Source organism: Myotis myotis, unplaced genomic scaffold, assembly GCF_014108235.1.
Source record: "Myotis myotis isolate mMyoMyo1 unplaced genomic scaffold, mMyoMyo1.p scaffold_m19_p_22, whole genome shotgun sequence".
In the NCBI taxonomy this organism is placed as follows: Eukaryota; Metazoa; Chordata; class Mammalia; order Chiroptera; family Vespertilionidae; genus Myotis; species Myotis myotis.
The window spans coordinates 3,110,640-3,126,635 of record NW_023416327.1 but is presented as its reverse complement, the minus strand read 5'-3'; the positions used below and the strand labels follow the sequence as shown (position 1 = coordinate 3,126,635).

Here is a 15,996-nt window from a genome sequence, read left to right as displayed (position 1 = left end):
TCTCCACTGGGAATTTCCTCCTGTCTGCCTCTACATTTTAAAACCCCGTAGTCTGTAGTATTCAGGAGTTTGCGTGGCAAGATGAGAAAAGTGTGTCTGGCTGCCTTAAGCAGAAAAAACAGAAATGTACTGGCAGGATATCAAGCAGCCTGCTGGGGTCTGGAAAAGCTGGGAAGGGGCGGGGGAACCAAGCCTGGTAAGGGTCTCCGAAGGAAAGTTCTGGACCCTTCCAGCCAGAGAAAACTGAGTCTTGCCCTCCCTCCCCTTCTCCACTCTCTCCAGTTTCCATGTCCTGAGAGGGAAGGTACTATTGGCCAACCCCAGGCCATTCCCTCTCAAGGGGCTTCTGAGAAAGGAGGGGTGGAGGACTCTGCCTGCTGCCAAGGGCAGGCAGGGGTCCCCCTAAATAGGGAGGGGCTGGAAGCAGGGCAGCCATGTTATCATAACTTCCCACTGTCGTCTCTCAAGGTCCATTTCTAATGCCACCACCTAAACCTAAGCCCCTTCTGATTTTCAGAGCATGTTTTGTTTGGTACCTTTCATAGTTAGCTTTATGTTATAGTTATTGTGGATGGCTCTGTTCCTTCCTCCAAGATTAAAAACTAATTTATCTTTATTTCTTCTGAATTGATTCTTAAGCCTTCCAAATAGAAATACACTCAGTATGTTTAATTGAATGGAGGGTAAGGTGGGAGGTCATGGAACAGCTCATGCGTTTACCATGTGCCAAACCATGATCCCATTTAGTCTTCACAACTCTGCATTTTGCTGTCAGAGGCCCAGGAGGCGGCGTGCCTGCAGCCTTCTCAGGGGGGCTCACAGCGCCCTCGACCTCACCTTGTGTTTTCCATGAGTCCAAGGAGAGGAGAGAGGGGGCTTGAATGGAACTGTGAAGGAAGAGGAAGGGACAGGAGGCAGAAATGAGTGCGACTACTAGTAAGTGGGGCACAGGGGGAGAGCAGAGTGACTGGAGCTTGGAGCTTACGTGGGGGCAGGGGAGGCAGAGAGACAGCGCAGGGTGCAGGGCTGAGTTCCAGAGGCCTTTGGAAGATAATCTTAGGATTTAATGCTGATGTGATTTTGGGGGAACGGGTTATGCTTTTTATCCTTTCAATACTTTATTACTGAAGACATTTTAATGGTAAAACAAACATGGACATACTAATGGAATAGAATGAAGAAACATACATTTTTATTTTTTTAAATACATTTATTGATTTCAGAGAGGAAGGGAGAGGGAGCGAGAGATAGAAACATCAAAGATGAGATGCCTCCTGCATGCCCCCTATTGGGGATCGAGCCCCCAACCTGGGTATGTGCCCTTGACTGGAATCGAACCTGGGACCCTTCAGTCTGCAGGCCGACACTCTATCCACTGAGCCAAACCGGCTAGGGCAAGCAACATACATTTTTTAGATCAAAAATCATCTTCGCCTGGACCCTGTGAATGGGACCTTATTTGGAAAAGGGGTCTCTGTGGAGGTTACAAAGCCCCCTGGGGATGAGATCGTTCTGGGTTTGGGGGCGCCCTAAAGGCAGCGTGTCCTTATAAGAGAGACAGGGAGCGCACACACAGGGGACTGGGCCCCGTGAAGACAGAGGCAGAGATGGGGGTGATGCTGATATACGCCAAGGAGCCCCTGGAGCCCCAGGAGCTGGAGGAGGCTGGAAAGATGGTTCCCTAGAGCCTTTGAAGAGAGCGTGGGCCTGCTGGCACTGAGCTCAGACCTTGCAGCCGCTGGCCTCCAGAACTCATGTCTGTTTTAAGTCCTGCGGGTGGAGGTGACTTGTTAAGGTGGCCCCAGGAAATGAATATAGGCCTCTTAGGGCCCAGTTCCTCACCTTCCTGAAGTGCTGCTCAAGCCTTCTGCTGTCAGACACCCTGCAGAACTGTGTGGGTGGCGGGGAGGTACAAGCTAGAAGGAATTTTTAGAAAGTTCAGGATGATGCTGATATCCAGTATGAATTTGAGGGATGGAAGGGAGTGAGTAAGCTGACCAGGTGGAAGGCAGTGGGTACCAGAGCTTGGAGTCGAGTATGTGAGGTTCTGATTCCAGCACCTTCACTTACTGTGTCAGTTTTTTTTTTTTCATGTGTAAAATGAGGGCAATACTATTGTGTGTGTTGCAGATGATATATGTAAAAAATTCAAGAGAGGTACATTATAAGCAATTACGTGAAAATTAGGGTGTGGCATTGGAGATGGAAAAGAGGCGCAAAGAGATGTTTACTGACCACTGAGTCAGAATCATAGAGATTTAGGTTGGGAGGGACCAGGGTCACCTAGAGCCCTGTCTGTCCTCACCGCACTGGGGTGAGCTTGGAGCGTGGGAGGAAGAAGGCAATTGTAATGAGGTTTCTCCCAGGAGCGGAGCTGCCTGGTGGACTCTTGCCCAAGCCTGAGACTCTGGGAGGAGGAACTAGTTTGGGAAGGAGATTAAGTCGCATTCTGAATGCGGTGAGTTTGAAGAGAAGATGAGTCAGGCAGAGGGACAGCAGGTAAGCTGGGAGCTCTCCAAGGCTACTGACCGGGGAGGTAATAACTGAACACCCAGACTAGAAGCAGACAGAATGTGATGCACTCTCTTAAAAAAAAAGATCAGAATGAAGACAAAGGGCAGTCTGCTTTGGGATATTGCTGTACGAGGTTGGGAGGACAACCCACCTTACAAAAAAACAGAGACAGGCGGGTCAGAAACGTCGATAAGTGGGAGAATGACCAAGTTTCAGGAAATACAGAAATGCCGCGTGCTTCAGGAAACGTCGTAGGACAAAGATTGAGAAAGAGACATTGGGTTTTAGATAGAAAATGTTTTTGGCGACTTTACAAAGAATCAGAGAAGGAAAAAGAGTTCAAGAACAATGAGTCAGTGAAAGTTTACAAAGCAGACAAGTTAGAAACTGGGGCCAGGTTGTTACACCTATTTTGAATGAACTAATTTAAAATTTGGGCCAAACCAGTGACTATACTCTGCTTTCCTTCTCAGTAGGTAAGGTTTTCACAAAAGGATGGGCTGACGTAGCTTCTTTCCAGAGGTCAGAGAAGGAGGTGGCCCCCTCCCTGACCTTAGCTTAGACCCATCCCTGCTCGGCACAATGCGCCTCCTTCCAGCTAGTGACCTGAGTGCTCCCTCCTGCCAGTGAGGTGTCCGGGACTTACCTAGGACCACATCAACACTGGCTCCCTCTAAGGTGTCAGGTAGGTAAGAAGCACCTGTGCAGGCTCCACAGCCCAAGAAGCAGATGGTGCAGCACCGGGCTGCGACTTGGCAGTCCTACTGGCTCTAGCTACCCTCCTGTGGTACTTCCTTTTAGGAACCAGGCAGTGATGCCCGCGATGCTGTGATGTCACCCGGGAGGTTATTATTGCCTTAATAATAACGAGAAGCCAGGAACCCAAGAAAGAACCTCATTCACATGCACCCAGGCTCCTCCTCCAGGAAACCAGAGCCATCTGAATGGCAGGATGTCCTTCTGGGAAGCCATGTGGGAAGGCGACTGGAGAAGGGACATCTGGAGGCACAGGGCCGTGAGAGGGGCTGTGCCTTTCCCCTTCCTCTCGGGGTGAATATGCCAAGTTTGTTTACAGCTCGGGGACCCGGCCAGCCCCGCTACTAGGGACGGCAGTGGCGACACCTCCTCGCAGGACCCTGACCCTGGTGCTGCTGGAGCCAGAGGGACCTCGGGAGGCGGGAGGCTGGGTCTCTCCCCCTCTGCACAAGTGCTTCCGACGAGGCCCTAACGAAGTGTCTGGTTGGGAAAGTAAACAGAAAGAAGACAAATAAACAAAGATGCCCACAGGCAATTACAGGGAGGAAGTCATCTTCGGGTGCAAGTCGCTCCGCTGATGGACAGCAGGCCTGCTTTGCTCAGCGCCCCGGGAACACTTCCGGGTGGGGGGCGCCCAACAACTTGGAGCTTGGCGAGGAGAGACCCCGACGGACGGGCGGGCGGGGGGGCGGGGGCGGGAGGGCCACCGCCGGCCGCCGGGCTGTGCTTTCTTTCCTCTCCCGCCCCTCACCCGCCCCGCCCCCGCCCCGCGCAAGTCGCTCCAGGAACGGGGACCCTCCCTCCCCAGGCTCGGCCCCGCGCTGACCCGGCGGCCGCGCGCCCCGAGCGCAGGCCCGTCCTGGCGCCCGGAGCCGCCTGCGCGCCCCCAGGTGGGTCTGGGCCGCCCCCGGCGCGCGGCCGCCGGCCCGGGGCGGGGTCTCGGCGGCGGGAGGAGCGGCGGGAGGAGGAGGAGCTCGGAGGGGCGGGCGCCGCGCGGGGGAGGGGTCGCCGCCGCCACCGCCGCCGCCGCCGCCGGGATCGTCAGGCCGGAGCCGCGGGCCGAGCGGGCGGCGGGAGGCTCGGCGGCGGAGGCTCGCGGCGCCCGGGCCGGCGGGGTCCGGCCGGGCCGGCAGCGTCCGCCGAGCGGCGGGAAGAGGGAGCGGCGCAGACAAAGAGCGGCGCCTGGGCGGGCGCGGCCGCCACCCGGGACCCGCGCCGCTGCCCTCCGGCCTCGGCGCGCGGCGAGGTAAGCGCGGCCGGCGGGCGGCGGGCGGGGGCTGCAAACTTGGGCCGCTCGGCGGAGTTGGAGCGCGGCCGGCTGGCGAGCGGCGGGGCGGGGCCCCTCGGGCGGGCCTGGGGGACCGATCTCCCCGCGCCCCTCCGTGCCCTCGGCACCGCCGCGGCCTGGCCCCGGGGCCGCGGGCTGCCGGCACCTCCCGACTCCGCACCTTACCCCCGCGGCCCGCGGCCCACCCTCCGGGGCGGGGGCGCCGCCAAGGGCGAGGATGGGGGCCGGGGCCTGGGCGGCGGGTTCCCGGGATCGGGGACCCCCGGGCGCGGGGGCAGCGCCGGGCCTGCGGGCTGGCGGCGGCCCGGAGCCGGGGGCCTGGCCGGGACCGTGCCGGGGCCGGGGGCGCGGGGCGCGGGTCGCGTGTTCTCCGGAAGAACCGCCGGCGCCGCGGGCCCAGCGCCGGGACGGGGAGGCCGAGCGCGGCCCGCGGAACTTGCGGCGCCGGGGGTGGGGGTGGGGGTGTGTGGGGGTGGGGGTGTGTGGGGGCTGAGGGAGTAGGCGGGTGGGGGCTGCTGCCCAGCGCGAAGGGGCTCGGGCGCTGCGCGCTGCCCCCATGCGCAGGCTCAGCCCAGAACAAAGTTTCTCATTGAGCCTGCCCTCGCGCTTTATCCTGGGCCATCTCACCTCCGAGTGGTTCTGGGAGAAACTGGTGACTTTTAAGACATTCACTGCAACTCCCGGGTTTGAGCAGCTCGCGTGACATTGGAGGGGGGAGGGGGTTAATTTGCAAAACGCTTGAATTTGTAGACAAAAAGCGATCGCATTGGAGCCTCTGCGAGGGATGCCGGGGGTCACCGGCGGGTGAACATCAGGTGTCTGACTTCCTTGTAACACCTGCAGGGACAAAGCGGGAGCCTGTGCGGAGTCGGCGCCTGTCTCTTTAAGACACTTCAGCGGGCAGCTCCCCCTGATTTGGCTTGTTAATTTTGCTAACAGGTTGGGGTGAGCGGGAGTGCCGGGCGGAGGAGCCGAACCCCTGGTGCAGGCGTTGACCCAAAAGGAAACGACCCAAAAGGAAACGACTGAGGGCGGCCCGTGGGCGTGGCTGGTCCTGGGCGCCCAGGTCGCCCAGGTAGGGGAGGCCCTTCCTGGTCCAGGGCCAGCCTGGCTCCTCCCCTGCTTCTCAGAAGGGATGTTGGCACAAAGGGGAGTAACTTGGGGTGTCCTCATAGCACGGCATTTGGTGTCCTTATCAAACCTTAAAATGACTGAAAATAAAATTCACCCGGGTTGCTGTAACTTATCACAACAGATCTAAACTTGACTCCTGAACACGCCCTGTGTTCCTGGTGAGCTGGTAAGTTAGTAACAGTGCAGGCACCTGTGGCCGTGTGTGAAGAGAACGGCAGGCAGCGGACATGTGGGAGAGAGGGACTTACTGTGGAGACTGGGCGGGAGGTGCAGTTTTTAGGTTTTTGGGAAGGATTTCCCAGGAACAGGTGCTGGTTGGTGAAGGAGTGGCTACCAGGGGAAGTCCGCCTCACAGTTTCTCTCCTGGAGGTTGCTTAGGTGTAGTTGTGATGGAAGAAAGTGGTGAGATGCCAGTGGTCTTCTGGCTGCAGCTTGAGGCCGGAGTGGAGAACTTTAAGCTGTGCGAGCTTCGGGAGGCGCTGCCGGGCCCCAGCTCTCAGCTGCCACGTCCACACTCTCCAGGACTGAGCATGGGGCAGAGGATGAAATTGGTGGCCCGTCGCCGCCCTGAGAGTTGACCGCTGCATCACACCTGCTGCTCCCTGTGGAGGAACTGGCGGGGCTGGGTTAAGGTGCATTCCAGGTAGCTGTGCTCAGTGTTCAGGCTTTGAGTTCTGTTTTATTACATGCTACACACTTACATTGTCTCCATCCTGCTCCCTTGGCCCCCGCCACATTCCCAGCCTCTGTCATGTGCATTGGGGGATTACCAGGGTTTTCCAGCAAACACACCGTATTTGAGAAATGTGCTAACATCCGCATTAAATACACCAGAAACCTTGCATTTGTGCAAACTGGATAACCTTTTAAAATATCCCAAAGACTCCCTGACGGCCTGGAATGGCCTGCACCCCTGGCGAGGTGAGGCTGTCCCGGGACACACCTGCTCTGAGCTGCCCAGACTACCGTGCAGTGTGCGCTGGGGACGGGGCTGTGGACACCATCTCTGCCTTAAGAAGTGAGGCCGACTGGTTGAAAAGCTGGAGATTGCCTGCTGGGACTGGGAGGGCAGTGGACAATGTTTGGGAAAACTGCTAAGCTAACTTTTTTTCACAAATGAACTGGAAACTCCCCAGAACTTACCCGAGAGGCTTAGGAAATTAGTTTCCCATGGGGAGGGATTGCAAATGGGGCTTCCAAATTGTTTCTCTTTCCTTCCATGAGTGATGGAAACCCTTCAAGGGGTTTTCAAAGGGCCGAAGCTAAAAATGATGTCACGCAGCATGTCGTTGAGTGCTCAAGTTAAGGCAACTTAAAAGGAGGTCAAGACAGGCTTTGAACGGGTTATCAAAAGTATGCAGCTGAAGTAAAAATAGTTTCTTATTTCTTTAGGCCACTTTAGTAAAACAGTTTAAAGAATTGGATTGGTTCGACCCTTATGGCTCAGTGGTTGATCGTTGACCCATGCACGAAGAGGTCTCGGGTTCGATTCCCGGGCAGGGCACGTACCCTGGTTGCGGGTTTAACCCCCAGAAGTGAGTGTGCAGGAGGCAGCTGATAATTGTTTCTCATGGGTGTTTCTATCTCTCCCTTCCTCTCTTTCTAAAAATCAATAAAAATGTTTTTAAAAAAGTAGATTTTTTTCTTTTCCTGCATTTCACTTTGAGCAGATCCTGAAGTATGTATATTATGAAAGTATAATCAACATTAGTAAGTTATACCCTCCCCCAACACACAAACGCTTCTCTGGCACAGTCTGCCCTAAGGTGTCTTTGGGGTTGAGCCTTACACACATGGATTTCCAACAAATGCAGGTTGAACGGATGAAGAGTAAATTCTGAGCCTGTTGAGTTCGTAGGGCTCACCCCGCCGAGAAGGAGTAACACGCGATTTCCAAAACCCTTGACTCTACTCAGAACCTCTCTGACGTGGTGCAAGTCTCTGTCCCCCGGATAGCCAGGCAGTGGGAGAATTTGGTCTGGTGGCCTCTCTATTTGGTAAATCCTCTGTCCAACGAGTCACTTATAGTCCTTAAGCTAAATTTAAAACAACAACAACAACAGGCAAATGAACAAAAGGAAAACAAAGCAAACCCAACTGAATAACCAGCTGGCGGGTTTGCTAAATACTTTTCAGTAGGTGGTCTGTCTGTCTGAGCCAGTGTGGACTGAGACTCTGGGCCAAGCGTTGCTACCCGGGCCTGGCACCTTACTTCATTCTACCATTTGTGTTTTTAATGTTTTTAAGAAAAGAAGCTTCAAGTGCACTCAGAATTTAAGTATTGCAATTTACTTTTGAGATTGTTTTTGGAAAATGGGATGGTTTTGTTGGCCAGTGGTTAGTGAAGATCTAAAATGCCATAGATAAAAATTAAAGGCACTAATGCTTATATGGTAATTTGTAGTTTGCAAGTTGCTTTTTTTCACATATGCCACCATATTTAATATTTGAAGTAATGTGGTAGCATGGGCTCCAGCTCCAGCTCCAGCCTGCCAGCCGGTGATACAGGGACATGAGCTCAGGGGCAGGGCCAAGGATGGCGGATCTTGAACCCGGTGTACGTCCTTTCCTTCGCGCCCGGCGAAGCAGGCAGCAGATAAGGCACACCACAACGGTGTGGCAGAGTGGTTCCGAGGCTGCGGACCTGCTGGCGGGCACTGATGGAGCCCAGCGGTGTGGGCCTCCCGCACTGCCTGTTGGAGATGTGAGCAGATGTTGCCGGCAGCTGGTTCTGCATGTGAGTTGACGGTGAAGATGAGCTGTTTCAGGGCAGCCGACAGGAGCAGTGTCAGAACTGTCCCTGCTTCCTCCTGTCAGCGTGCATGTTGGTGGGCTGGGGCGCCCTCACGGAACGCCACACATGGGAGGAAATGGTCACAGTTCTGGAGGCTGCAGAGTCCAAGACCAGGGTGCTGGCGGGTTCGGTTCTTGGTGAGTCTCTGTTCCTGGCTTGTACACGGTGTCTTCTCGCTGTGTCCTCACAGGCACTTTCTTCCGCAGTGTAATGCCTCTTCCTCTTAGAGGGACACCAGTCCTCTAGGACGAGAGCCCCACCTTGACTGTACTCCTTTGAAGGCCTGTCTCCAAATACAGTTACATTGGGGGTTAGGGCCTCAGCATAGGAATATTGGGGGGACAGTTCAGTTCATAACAGTGTGTAACTTTGTGCTCAAAAACAAGGCTGTTATTTTAGGAAGTCCTATTGCTTCCTTCACTGAGGTCTGACTGCGTATTTCAGGGCACCTGCTGGGGGTGGTGACGGAGCAGTGGGGGTGAGGCTGGAATGGCAGCTCCCTGCTAGTCGGAGAACCTCCACGTAGGGAGGGTGCCCTGGCACTGGCTTCCGCACTCTGGTCAGGTTTTAAGTGGCGTGATGGAGACAGAACAACGTTGACTTAATTCCTCCGTGTGTGTAGGTTCGTCCACAGGCACTTCTTTTGGATTAGGGCAGTGGTCGGCAAACTGCGGCCCGTGAGCCACATGCGGCTCTATGGCCCCTTGAGTGTGGCTCTTCCTCAAAATACTGACTTCTGTGTATGGGCCACGAAGTTTCGATCGCACTGTACGTGCGCGCCCACATGTGGTATTTTGTGGAAGAGCCACACTCAAGGGGCCAAAGAGCTGCATGTGGCTCGCGAGCCGCGGTTTGCCGACCACGGGATTAGGGTCATGATAAAACATCAGATCTCTAGGAAGTGTGGGCTTTGTATGGAAGTGAAGTGTGTCCTGGTCCCGAATGAAGAGAGCAGAGTGAGGGAGGGCTGGTGCGGCCTGGGGCAGAGCGGCCGCTCTGGCCCGCTGGGTGTGGCCTGCAGTCTGCCCAGGGAGCAGGTGGTTCTGCGGTGGGCGTGCGGGACGTGCCGGGGAGGGAGCACCCTGAGCAGTGCTTGAATGTCACAGAGGGTGGCATAGGCCTGGAATGCGGTGTGACGGCCGCTCTCGGCCCCACTCTGCATGTTCACTCATGACTTGGGCGTCAGTCACACGAATTATCCAACTTGTTACTGATCGTGTCCACCTAAAAGTCTGATGTCACATCTTCTGACTTGCCTGTCTTCTCAGTTAATGTCCCATTGTCGACTCAGCTCAGTCAGCCTTGAATTCTCCCTCCCCTCCCACATCTACATCGCGTTGATTTTGCCTCCGGAAGATCTCCTACGTGATGTGTCAGCCCTGCTCTTGCTGATCCATTCTGCTCACCGCACCCCAATACTCCAGTCTGGCCGTCGTCCACAGTGATGGCTCTCCGTGCCCATAGATCAGTGTCCCGAGCCCTCAGCCTCTGAGTATACATTGAGCCACTGCAGTCAGCGCGGCCACGCACCAAACAACAGTTTGCTAACTGTGATAACAAAATGCCAAAGTTTATAGTCAATTTATTTTGGAAGATTCCTGTACATTGGGGCTGATTCAGTGTTTACCTGACACATCCGCAGCTTTGCCCCTCGGTGCTATGAACTCCTGCTCCCCCACCCCCCCACCCCCACCCCGCCTGGGAGGGGCCGGAGTGCAGAGCGTGCTGTGTGCGCTGGTTCAGGGGAGGGCCCCTGCCAGGGCCTTCGCACTACTGGTCTTCATGAGCAGTGTGAGCCACAAAGGTGACTCAGATGCAATTCTAAATGTTCTAGGACCCACATTAAAAATGTAAAAAGAAGCAAAATCGATCTTCACAATATATTTTATTTTACCCAATAGCTCTAACATATTTTTATTTCTACATGTAATCATGTAGAATATTATCAGTGGGATAATTCACGATGTTCACTTGTGTGGGGCTTTGAAACGGCGTGTGTTCCACATTTACTGCACACCACCTTCCCTCTGCTCGCGCTGGGGTAGGGAGCCAGGGGAGCTGGTGCTGCTACCCCGGCAATTGCAGGTCTGTACATTTTACATGATTTAAGCTTCATTTAATCTGTATTTTCCAAAGTTTGAGACAGTTAAACAGGCGTAGTGGAAACAGCTTAGTGGGCCAGGTATAATTGTGTGGTTGTGAAGAATGATGTAATATTTCATGCACTCAACAATTTTAGAGTACTAAAATCAGATTTGGTTATAGATGATGAAAATACTCTGTACATTTTAGAAATATTTTAAAATGTGTTCTGAATTCTAGAGGTCAAATTACCAGTGTAAAATAACTCTTTTGGGTGTTGGTATTCAATATATTTCTGAAATATGTTAAGTACTTAGTTTATAAGTACAGAAGCTACAATCGTATTTTCTTTAGTGATCATTAACTTTTCCCCGAACACACACTCATAGCACACATTGTAAATACTGCTCTGAGCATTGTACACAGAGTAGTAACTCATGGAATCCTCTCAAATATTTAGTGTGGTTGTTTCTGTGTTTATCTCTACTGATCAGGATCTGGAAGAGACATCGCAGGTTACTTGCCTAAGTCACATAGCCAGAAGGTGACGCAGCAGATCTGTAACTCAGACCATCTGACTGCTGCGTCCCCTTTCACCACTAGCTAGCCACCGTCTCCTCACTGGGCTGTGTGTGAAAACACCTAAACAGCCATAAACTCTCATTGTGTTGCAGGACTTGGGAGATGTGGACGGGAAGTCCATCAGGAGCGGAACCCCTGCGGGCAGCCCCGTGGTGGAGGGAGCCTGGCCTCTGGAGGGCGTGAGGGATGTGAAGCTGCCGGGCCCTGGCGGGCTGCGTGGAGGGTCACAGAGGAGCATCGTGGGCACATCAGCTGCGGGCTGCTCTCTCCCAGCCCCTCCCTCCTGCCCACCCTCAGCAGTGGTCCTCACAGGGGTGAGCTTGCCAGCTCTGCTGTGGGTTCCACACCCCTGGAGGCCTCTGTATCCCCAGGGTGCGATGCAGAGGTCTGGAGTGGGGCCTGGGACTTGGTTTCTGTGACAGTTGTCAGGTGACTGTGTGGGGTGGGCACCGCCCATGGAGAGCTGCTGCTGACCGATTTGCATGATGGCGGGAGCGGAGAGGCTTTCTGGTTTGTAGTAACAGCATTTCATTTGGGAATGGCCTGTGCAGGCGCTGTCACTTGGTCTGTGTGCTGTGCCCCTTCATAAAGGCCCTGTGATGGCCCCCCTCCACTGGGCCCGAGGGAGCAGGAGCATGTGTGGGAGACCCTCTGGGAGGCCGTTTGTGGCTGCAGCTAGTTTTTTCTTTATGATTAACTGTTAGTAAAGTGAAGGTGGTGCGTGTGGAAAACCTGGAGCCAGCACACTGGCCCCTTTCCTGTGCTCCGACGACGGCCTGGAATGGCCTGGCAAACATGGCTCTCCGGTCACGAGAGAGGCCGGCAGGTCTCGCCTGGACTTGGGGAGATTGCTGTTCAAGGTTCCAAGGGGCCCTGCGACCCGTGGCTGCCGATCCAGGGGGGTTTTGCCTGGCCCTTCCCTTCTGTGCTTGGGAGATAGATCCCTGTGGCCATCGCAGCCTTAGGCACCTTCCCCCAGAGCAAATGGACCAGGACACAAGGAGAGCTGTCTCTGTTGGGGGCGTCTGCTGGCGGCCTGGGTCTCAGGGACCGTGGTTTTCTGACGGGCTGCCACGTGGCGGCTTCTCTCAGTCGACAGGCTTAGAGTTGCAGCTGCTTATCATGTGGCCATGTGCGGATGTTCCAGGAGGGGCAGCAGCAAAGATTTATTTACGTCAATAAGCGTCATAATTCCCCCAGCAAAGGTGGGGCAGCCTGCTAGTGAGAAGCGTGAGAAAACGGCGAGGTCCTAGTGAAATGCCTACAAAGGCGCTCGTGGCCGCCAGTGTCCACATTGATTTTTCTTCAAGGATGTGCTGCCGTTTAATATCTGAGGAATGTCGGCTGAGTATTTAAGGATGTCTGCAAGTCAGCAAACATTGGAGTGGTGTCACCTATGGGGCTGGCTGTAGAAGGGGAGCTCCGTCCTCTTGCAGCGCAGCGTGTTCACCTGCAGGCGGTCACCGTGGAAGCTGTATCCGTCCCCCAGGCTGTGCTCTGGGGCGGCGGCTGGGATAAACAGTCTCTCTCGTTGCTCTGTGTGGTGGGTGCGGTTGGGGACACGACGTAAAGGCTGAGCTGCTCGAGTATTTGTAAGAGCAAGAAGTAGCTGGGCTCAGGCAGTTACTTCAGACACAGCTTCAGGAAATGTGGTGCAGGTGAATCGCGAATTTTCATCAACCTTTTTTTAGGAAACGTATTTAGGAGCAGAATCTGGCAAGACAGATACAAAAACAGTTGTCTTTGGGGTCTCCCCTCTGGGTTTCACATTTGCATGTGGCTCACTCACTGTGCTCCCCCACCCCCGTTCTCCATCTGTCTTCATTACCTGCACGCACATGGCTTTCCCGGCACACGTTTCAGCCCTGGCCTTCTCTGGACCTCCCTAGCTTGTATTTAGTTCTCCTTTCTTGATTGAACCATCTGTCTTACTTAAGCCCCATCTCGTAGTTTCCTTAGTAGGTCTGTTTTACGTGGTCCAGTAGGTATGACCCAGCAGCGACTATAAAGAAACGGTGCCATTGTTCTCGACGGGAGGGGAGGGGATACGGACGCTCTGCTGTGGGGCTTGTCATTGTGGCGCGCGCCTGGATGGGCCATCATAGCAGATGCAGGCCCACGTGTTTAATACGCTGCTACTGAAGCCTGAGCACGCCGTGGGCCTACAGCACGCCGCTGGTCGCGAAGGCTGGGTCCACCTTCCAAAAGGGAAAAGCAGGTTCTCTTTTCCTCGGTGTCTCAGGCGGTGAGGGTGACGTCGCGGGGAGATGTTTTCAGCATACTGCTCGCTAATACATGCGCATTCCCATTTATTTTTGGATCTTACTAGCTGTTACGCTTGGATTAAGGAATAAAATTAATTCTCCTTTACAAATACAAGAATACCTTTTTAAATGTTAACATGTTTAAAAAGTTCATTGGGACTTGAACCGCCACTTCTGTATGTAGATTAGTGGTTCTCAGCTGGGGGCAGTTTTGCCCTCATGGACACTTAGCAGTGTCTGGAGGCGGTTTCTGATGGCCGTGGCCGGGGTGCTCCGGGCTCCTGGGGGGCAGGCCGTCCCACAGTGCACAGGACGGCCCTCAATAGGCCGTCGCCTGGCCCCAGATGGCACTGCTTTAGCCCCCGATGTACTCGATGCTGCTCTGCTCCGAGTAAGCGTTTAAGTTAGTGGTGCCTGTGTGCTCCCACACATGGCCCTTGGGAGATGATTTTTGTTCCCGTTTTTATAAACATGGAAAATAAAACCCATTTAGAGAGCTAAACTCTATTTACTTAGCGTCTCTGCAGTTGAATGTGTAGGGGAGACACTAACATAACTGACTTAACCATGGTTGATCTGGAATACTGTTAGTGATAAGGAATGTTACACATTTTTTATTTTCTGCTTCCTATTTGGATGATATAAGCATGTAATGTTGATTTGTAGGGAACATTTGAATATCTGGCGGAACCATCCTAAGAACCCATTTCCCTTAGAATGTCCACTTACAACATGGGTGGGGGCATCTGGGTCCAGGGCTGTGTAAGGCCTGCGAGATCATGTTAATTAAATGTTTGACCAAATACGCAGGCTGATTTTTAAGCTGATGATTTCCTATGGCCCACAAGTGACGTATAAATATCCAATGGCCCTTGGCAGAAAAAGGTTCCCACCCCTGGTTTACAAGGAAGTAAGGGGGTCCTTTATCAATTGCTTTTAATAAGTAATTGATTTTCAGAGCTTGGTCTAATCAAAGGCCTCTGTTTACGTAGCATAGAAACCTTACAATTGGTGATTGTCTATAGAAAACATTGTTATGGTTGAAGTTCAGGGGTCGAGGCTCAGCCTGATTATCATGGAGCTGGTCACATCTGTTACCTTTCAGTGTGTTTCCTTCTTGGTATAATTCTAAGAAGGAAGCTCCTCAGAGGAGAGAGAACAAAAATACCACAAATTAGACTCTTGCCAGGGAAAAGGGGAAGGAAAATGGTAATTTGGCTGCTAGCCTCACTCCCAGCGTCTAGGTTAGCGGAGCTGCTTATTAGAACGGGAGGCTGCGTCCGCACTTCTCTGTAAGCCAGTGCTCACCTGGTGAGGTCCCCAGGCTGCACGTGAGGGTGAGGTCCAGCAGCCTGGACGTGAGGATGGGGTCCCCAGCTTGGACCTGAGGATGGGGTCCCCAGCCTGGACCTGAGGATGGGGTCCAGTGGCCTGGATGTGAGGATGGGGTCCCCAGCCTGCACGTGAAGATGGGGTCCCCAGCCTGCACGTGAAGATGGGTCCCCAGCCTGCATGTGAGGATGGGGTCCCCAGCCTGCATGTGAAGATGGGGTCCAGTGGCCTGAATGTGAGGGGCTCCGCTCAGCATGCCTGCTTCCCCAGGTGGGTCTGTCAGTCAGGACCTGCTCAGTGCCCTTCCTGTTTACTCGGTCCTTCCCATCTCTCTTCCACCAGGACAAACTCAAATCAACACTTTGTAAGTTTTGAACTAATCTTGGGGGAGAAAGTTTTAAAAGTACAGTCACTTTTGTTTTTCTCAAGCCTGCCATCCTGCAGTGGACTGAGAGAGACCTTGAAAAATCAGTGGTTACTCTCTGGACAGACTAACGTTCTGAAGCGATGGCTGTGAAGCAGTGCATACCAGAGGTACTTCTTTCTAACTGTCATCTGTGCCTGCGTGCACCCCACCGCCTCTGTGGCAGAGGTGCATGCGGTCCCTCAGCCACTGCGGGGTGAACAGTGTGGGTCGCAGGGACCGGACAGGACTGGCCCACCGGGGGCGGGGGGGCCGTGCGTGGTGGGGAGAGGCCTCAGGCCACACTCTGCCGCATGCCAGGCCTGGCATGTGTGTGAGATGCCTAGTCCTGCAGCTGCAGACCCTGGATTTCTTATTAAAATCTCCTTCTTCCTGGCTGGTTTGCTCAGTGGATAGAGCGTTGGCCTGTGGACTGAAGGGTCCCAGGTTCAATTCCAGTCAAGGGCACGTGTCTGGTTTGCAGGCTCATCCCCAGTAGGGGTGTGCAGGAGGCAGCTGATCAATGACCCTCTCTCATCATTGATGTTTCTATCTCTCCCTCTTCCTCTCTGAAATCAATAAAAAATATATTAAAAAAATAAATAAAATCTCCTTCCTCAAAAGGAAATGTTCGCCTTTGCTGCAGTAACTTCTTAACTTTTTAATAATAGGAGGTGGGTTGAAACAGGCTTGTTCTAACGGCATCAGCAGCTGCTCTGAATCTGAGCTTCCAACATCTTGCATCAGGTGAAGAGTGGGCAGGTAGGCTCTCCTTTTCACCTGCTGCTCATTTGGCTCAAGTTGCACAGCCAATTTTTCTCTTCTCTTGACTTCCGTTTTGTCTTCT

The 15,996-nt window shown here is 53.8% G+C and overlaps 1 protein-coding gene and 1 long non-coding RNA gene across 3 annotated transcripts in view; both read left to right on the top strand.

Moving 5' to 3' along the window:
- The first annotated feature begins 2,384 nt into the window (after positions 1 to 2,384).
- On the top strand, positions 2,385 to 3,939 carry LOC118679125. Its single transcript, XR_004975132.1, has 3 exons — positions 2,385 to 2,499; positions 2,988 to 3,199; positions 3,316 to 3,939. It is a non-coding gene; the product is annotated as an uncharacterized LOC118679125 (long non-coding RNA).
- A 201-nt stretch (positions 3,940 to 4,140) lies between these two features.
- The window catches only part of NCK2 (NCK adaptor protein 2), a 133,568-nt gene continuing 121,712 nt past the window's right edge, over positions 4,141 to 15,996 (top strand). Inside the window, exon 1 of one of the 2 annotated variants that reach the window (XM_036355396.1) lies at positions 4,141 to 4,160. The gene's annotated coding sequence lies outside the window, so the exon portion shown is untranslated. Of the gene's footprint in view, positions 4,161 to 4,307; positions 4,517 to 15,996 lie in introns of those variants that run through there. The other variant, XM_036355395.1, reaches the window with a different exon arrangement.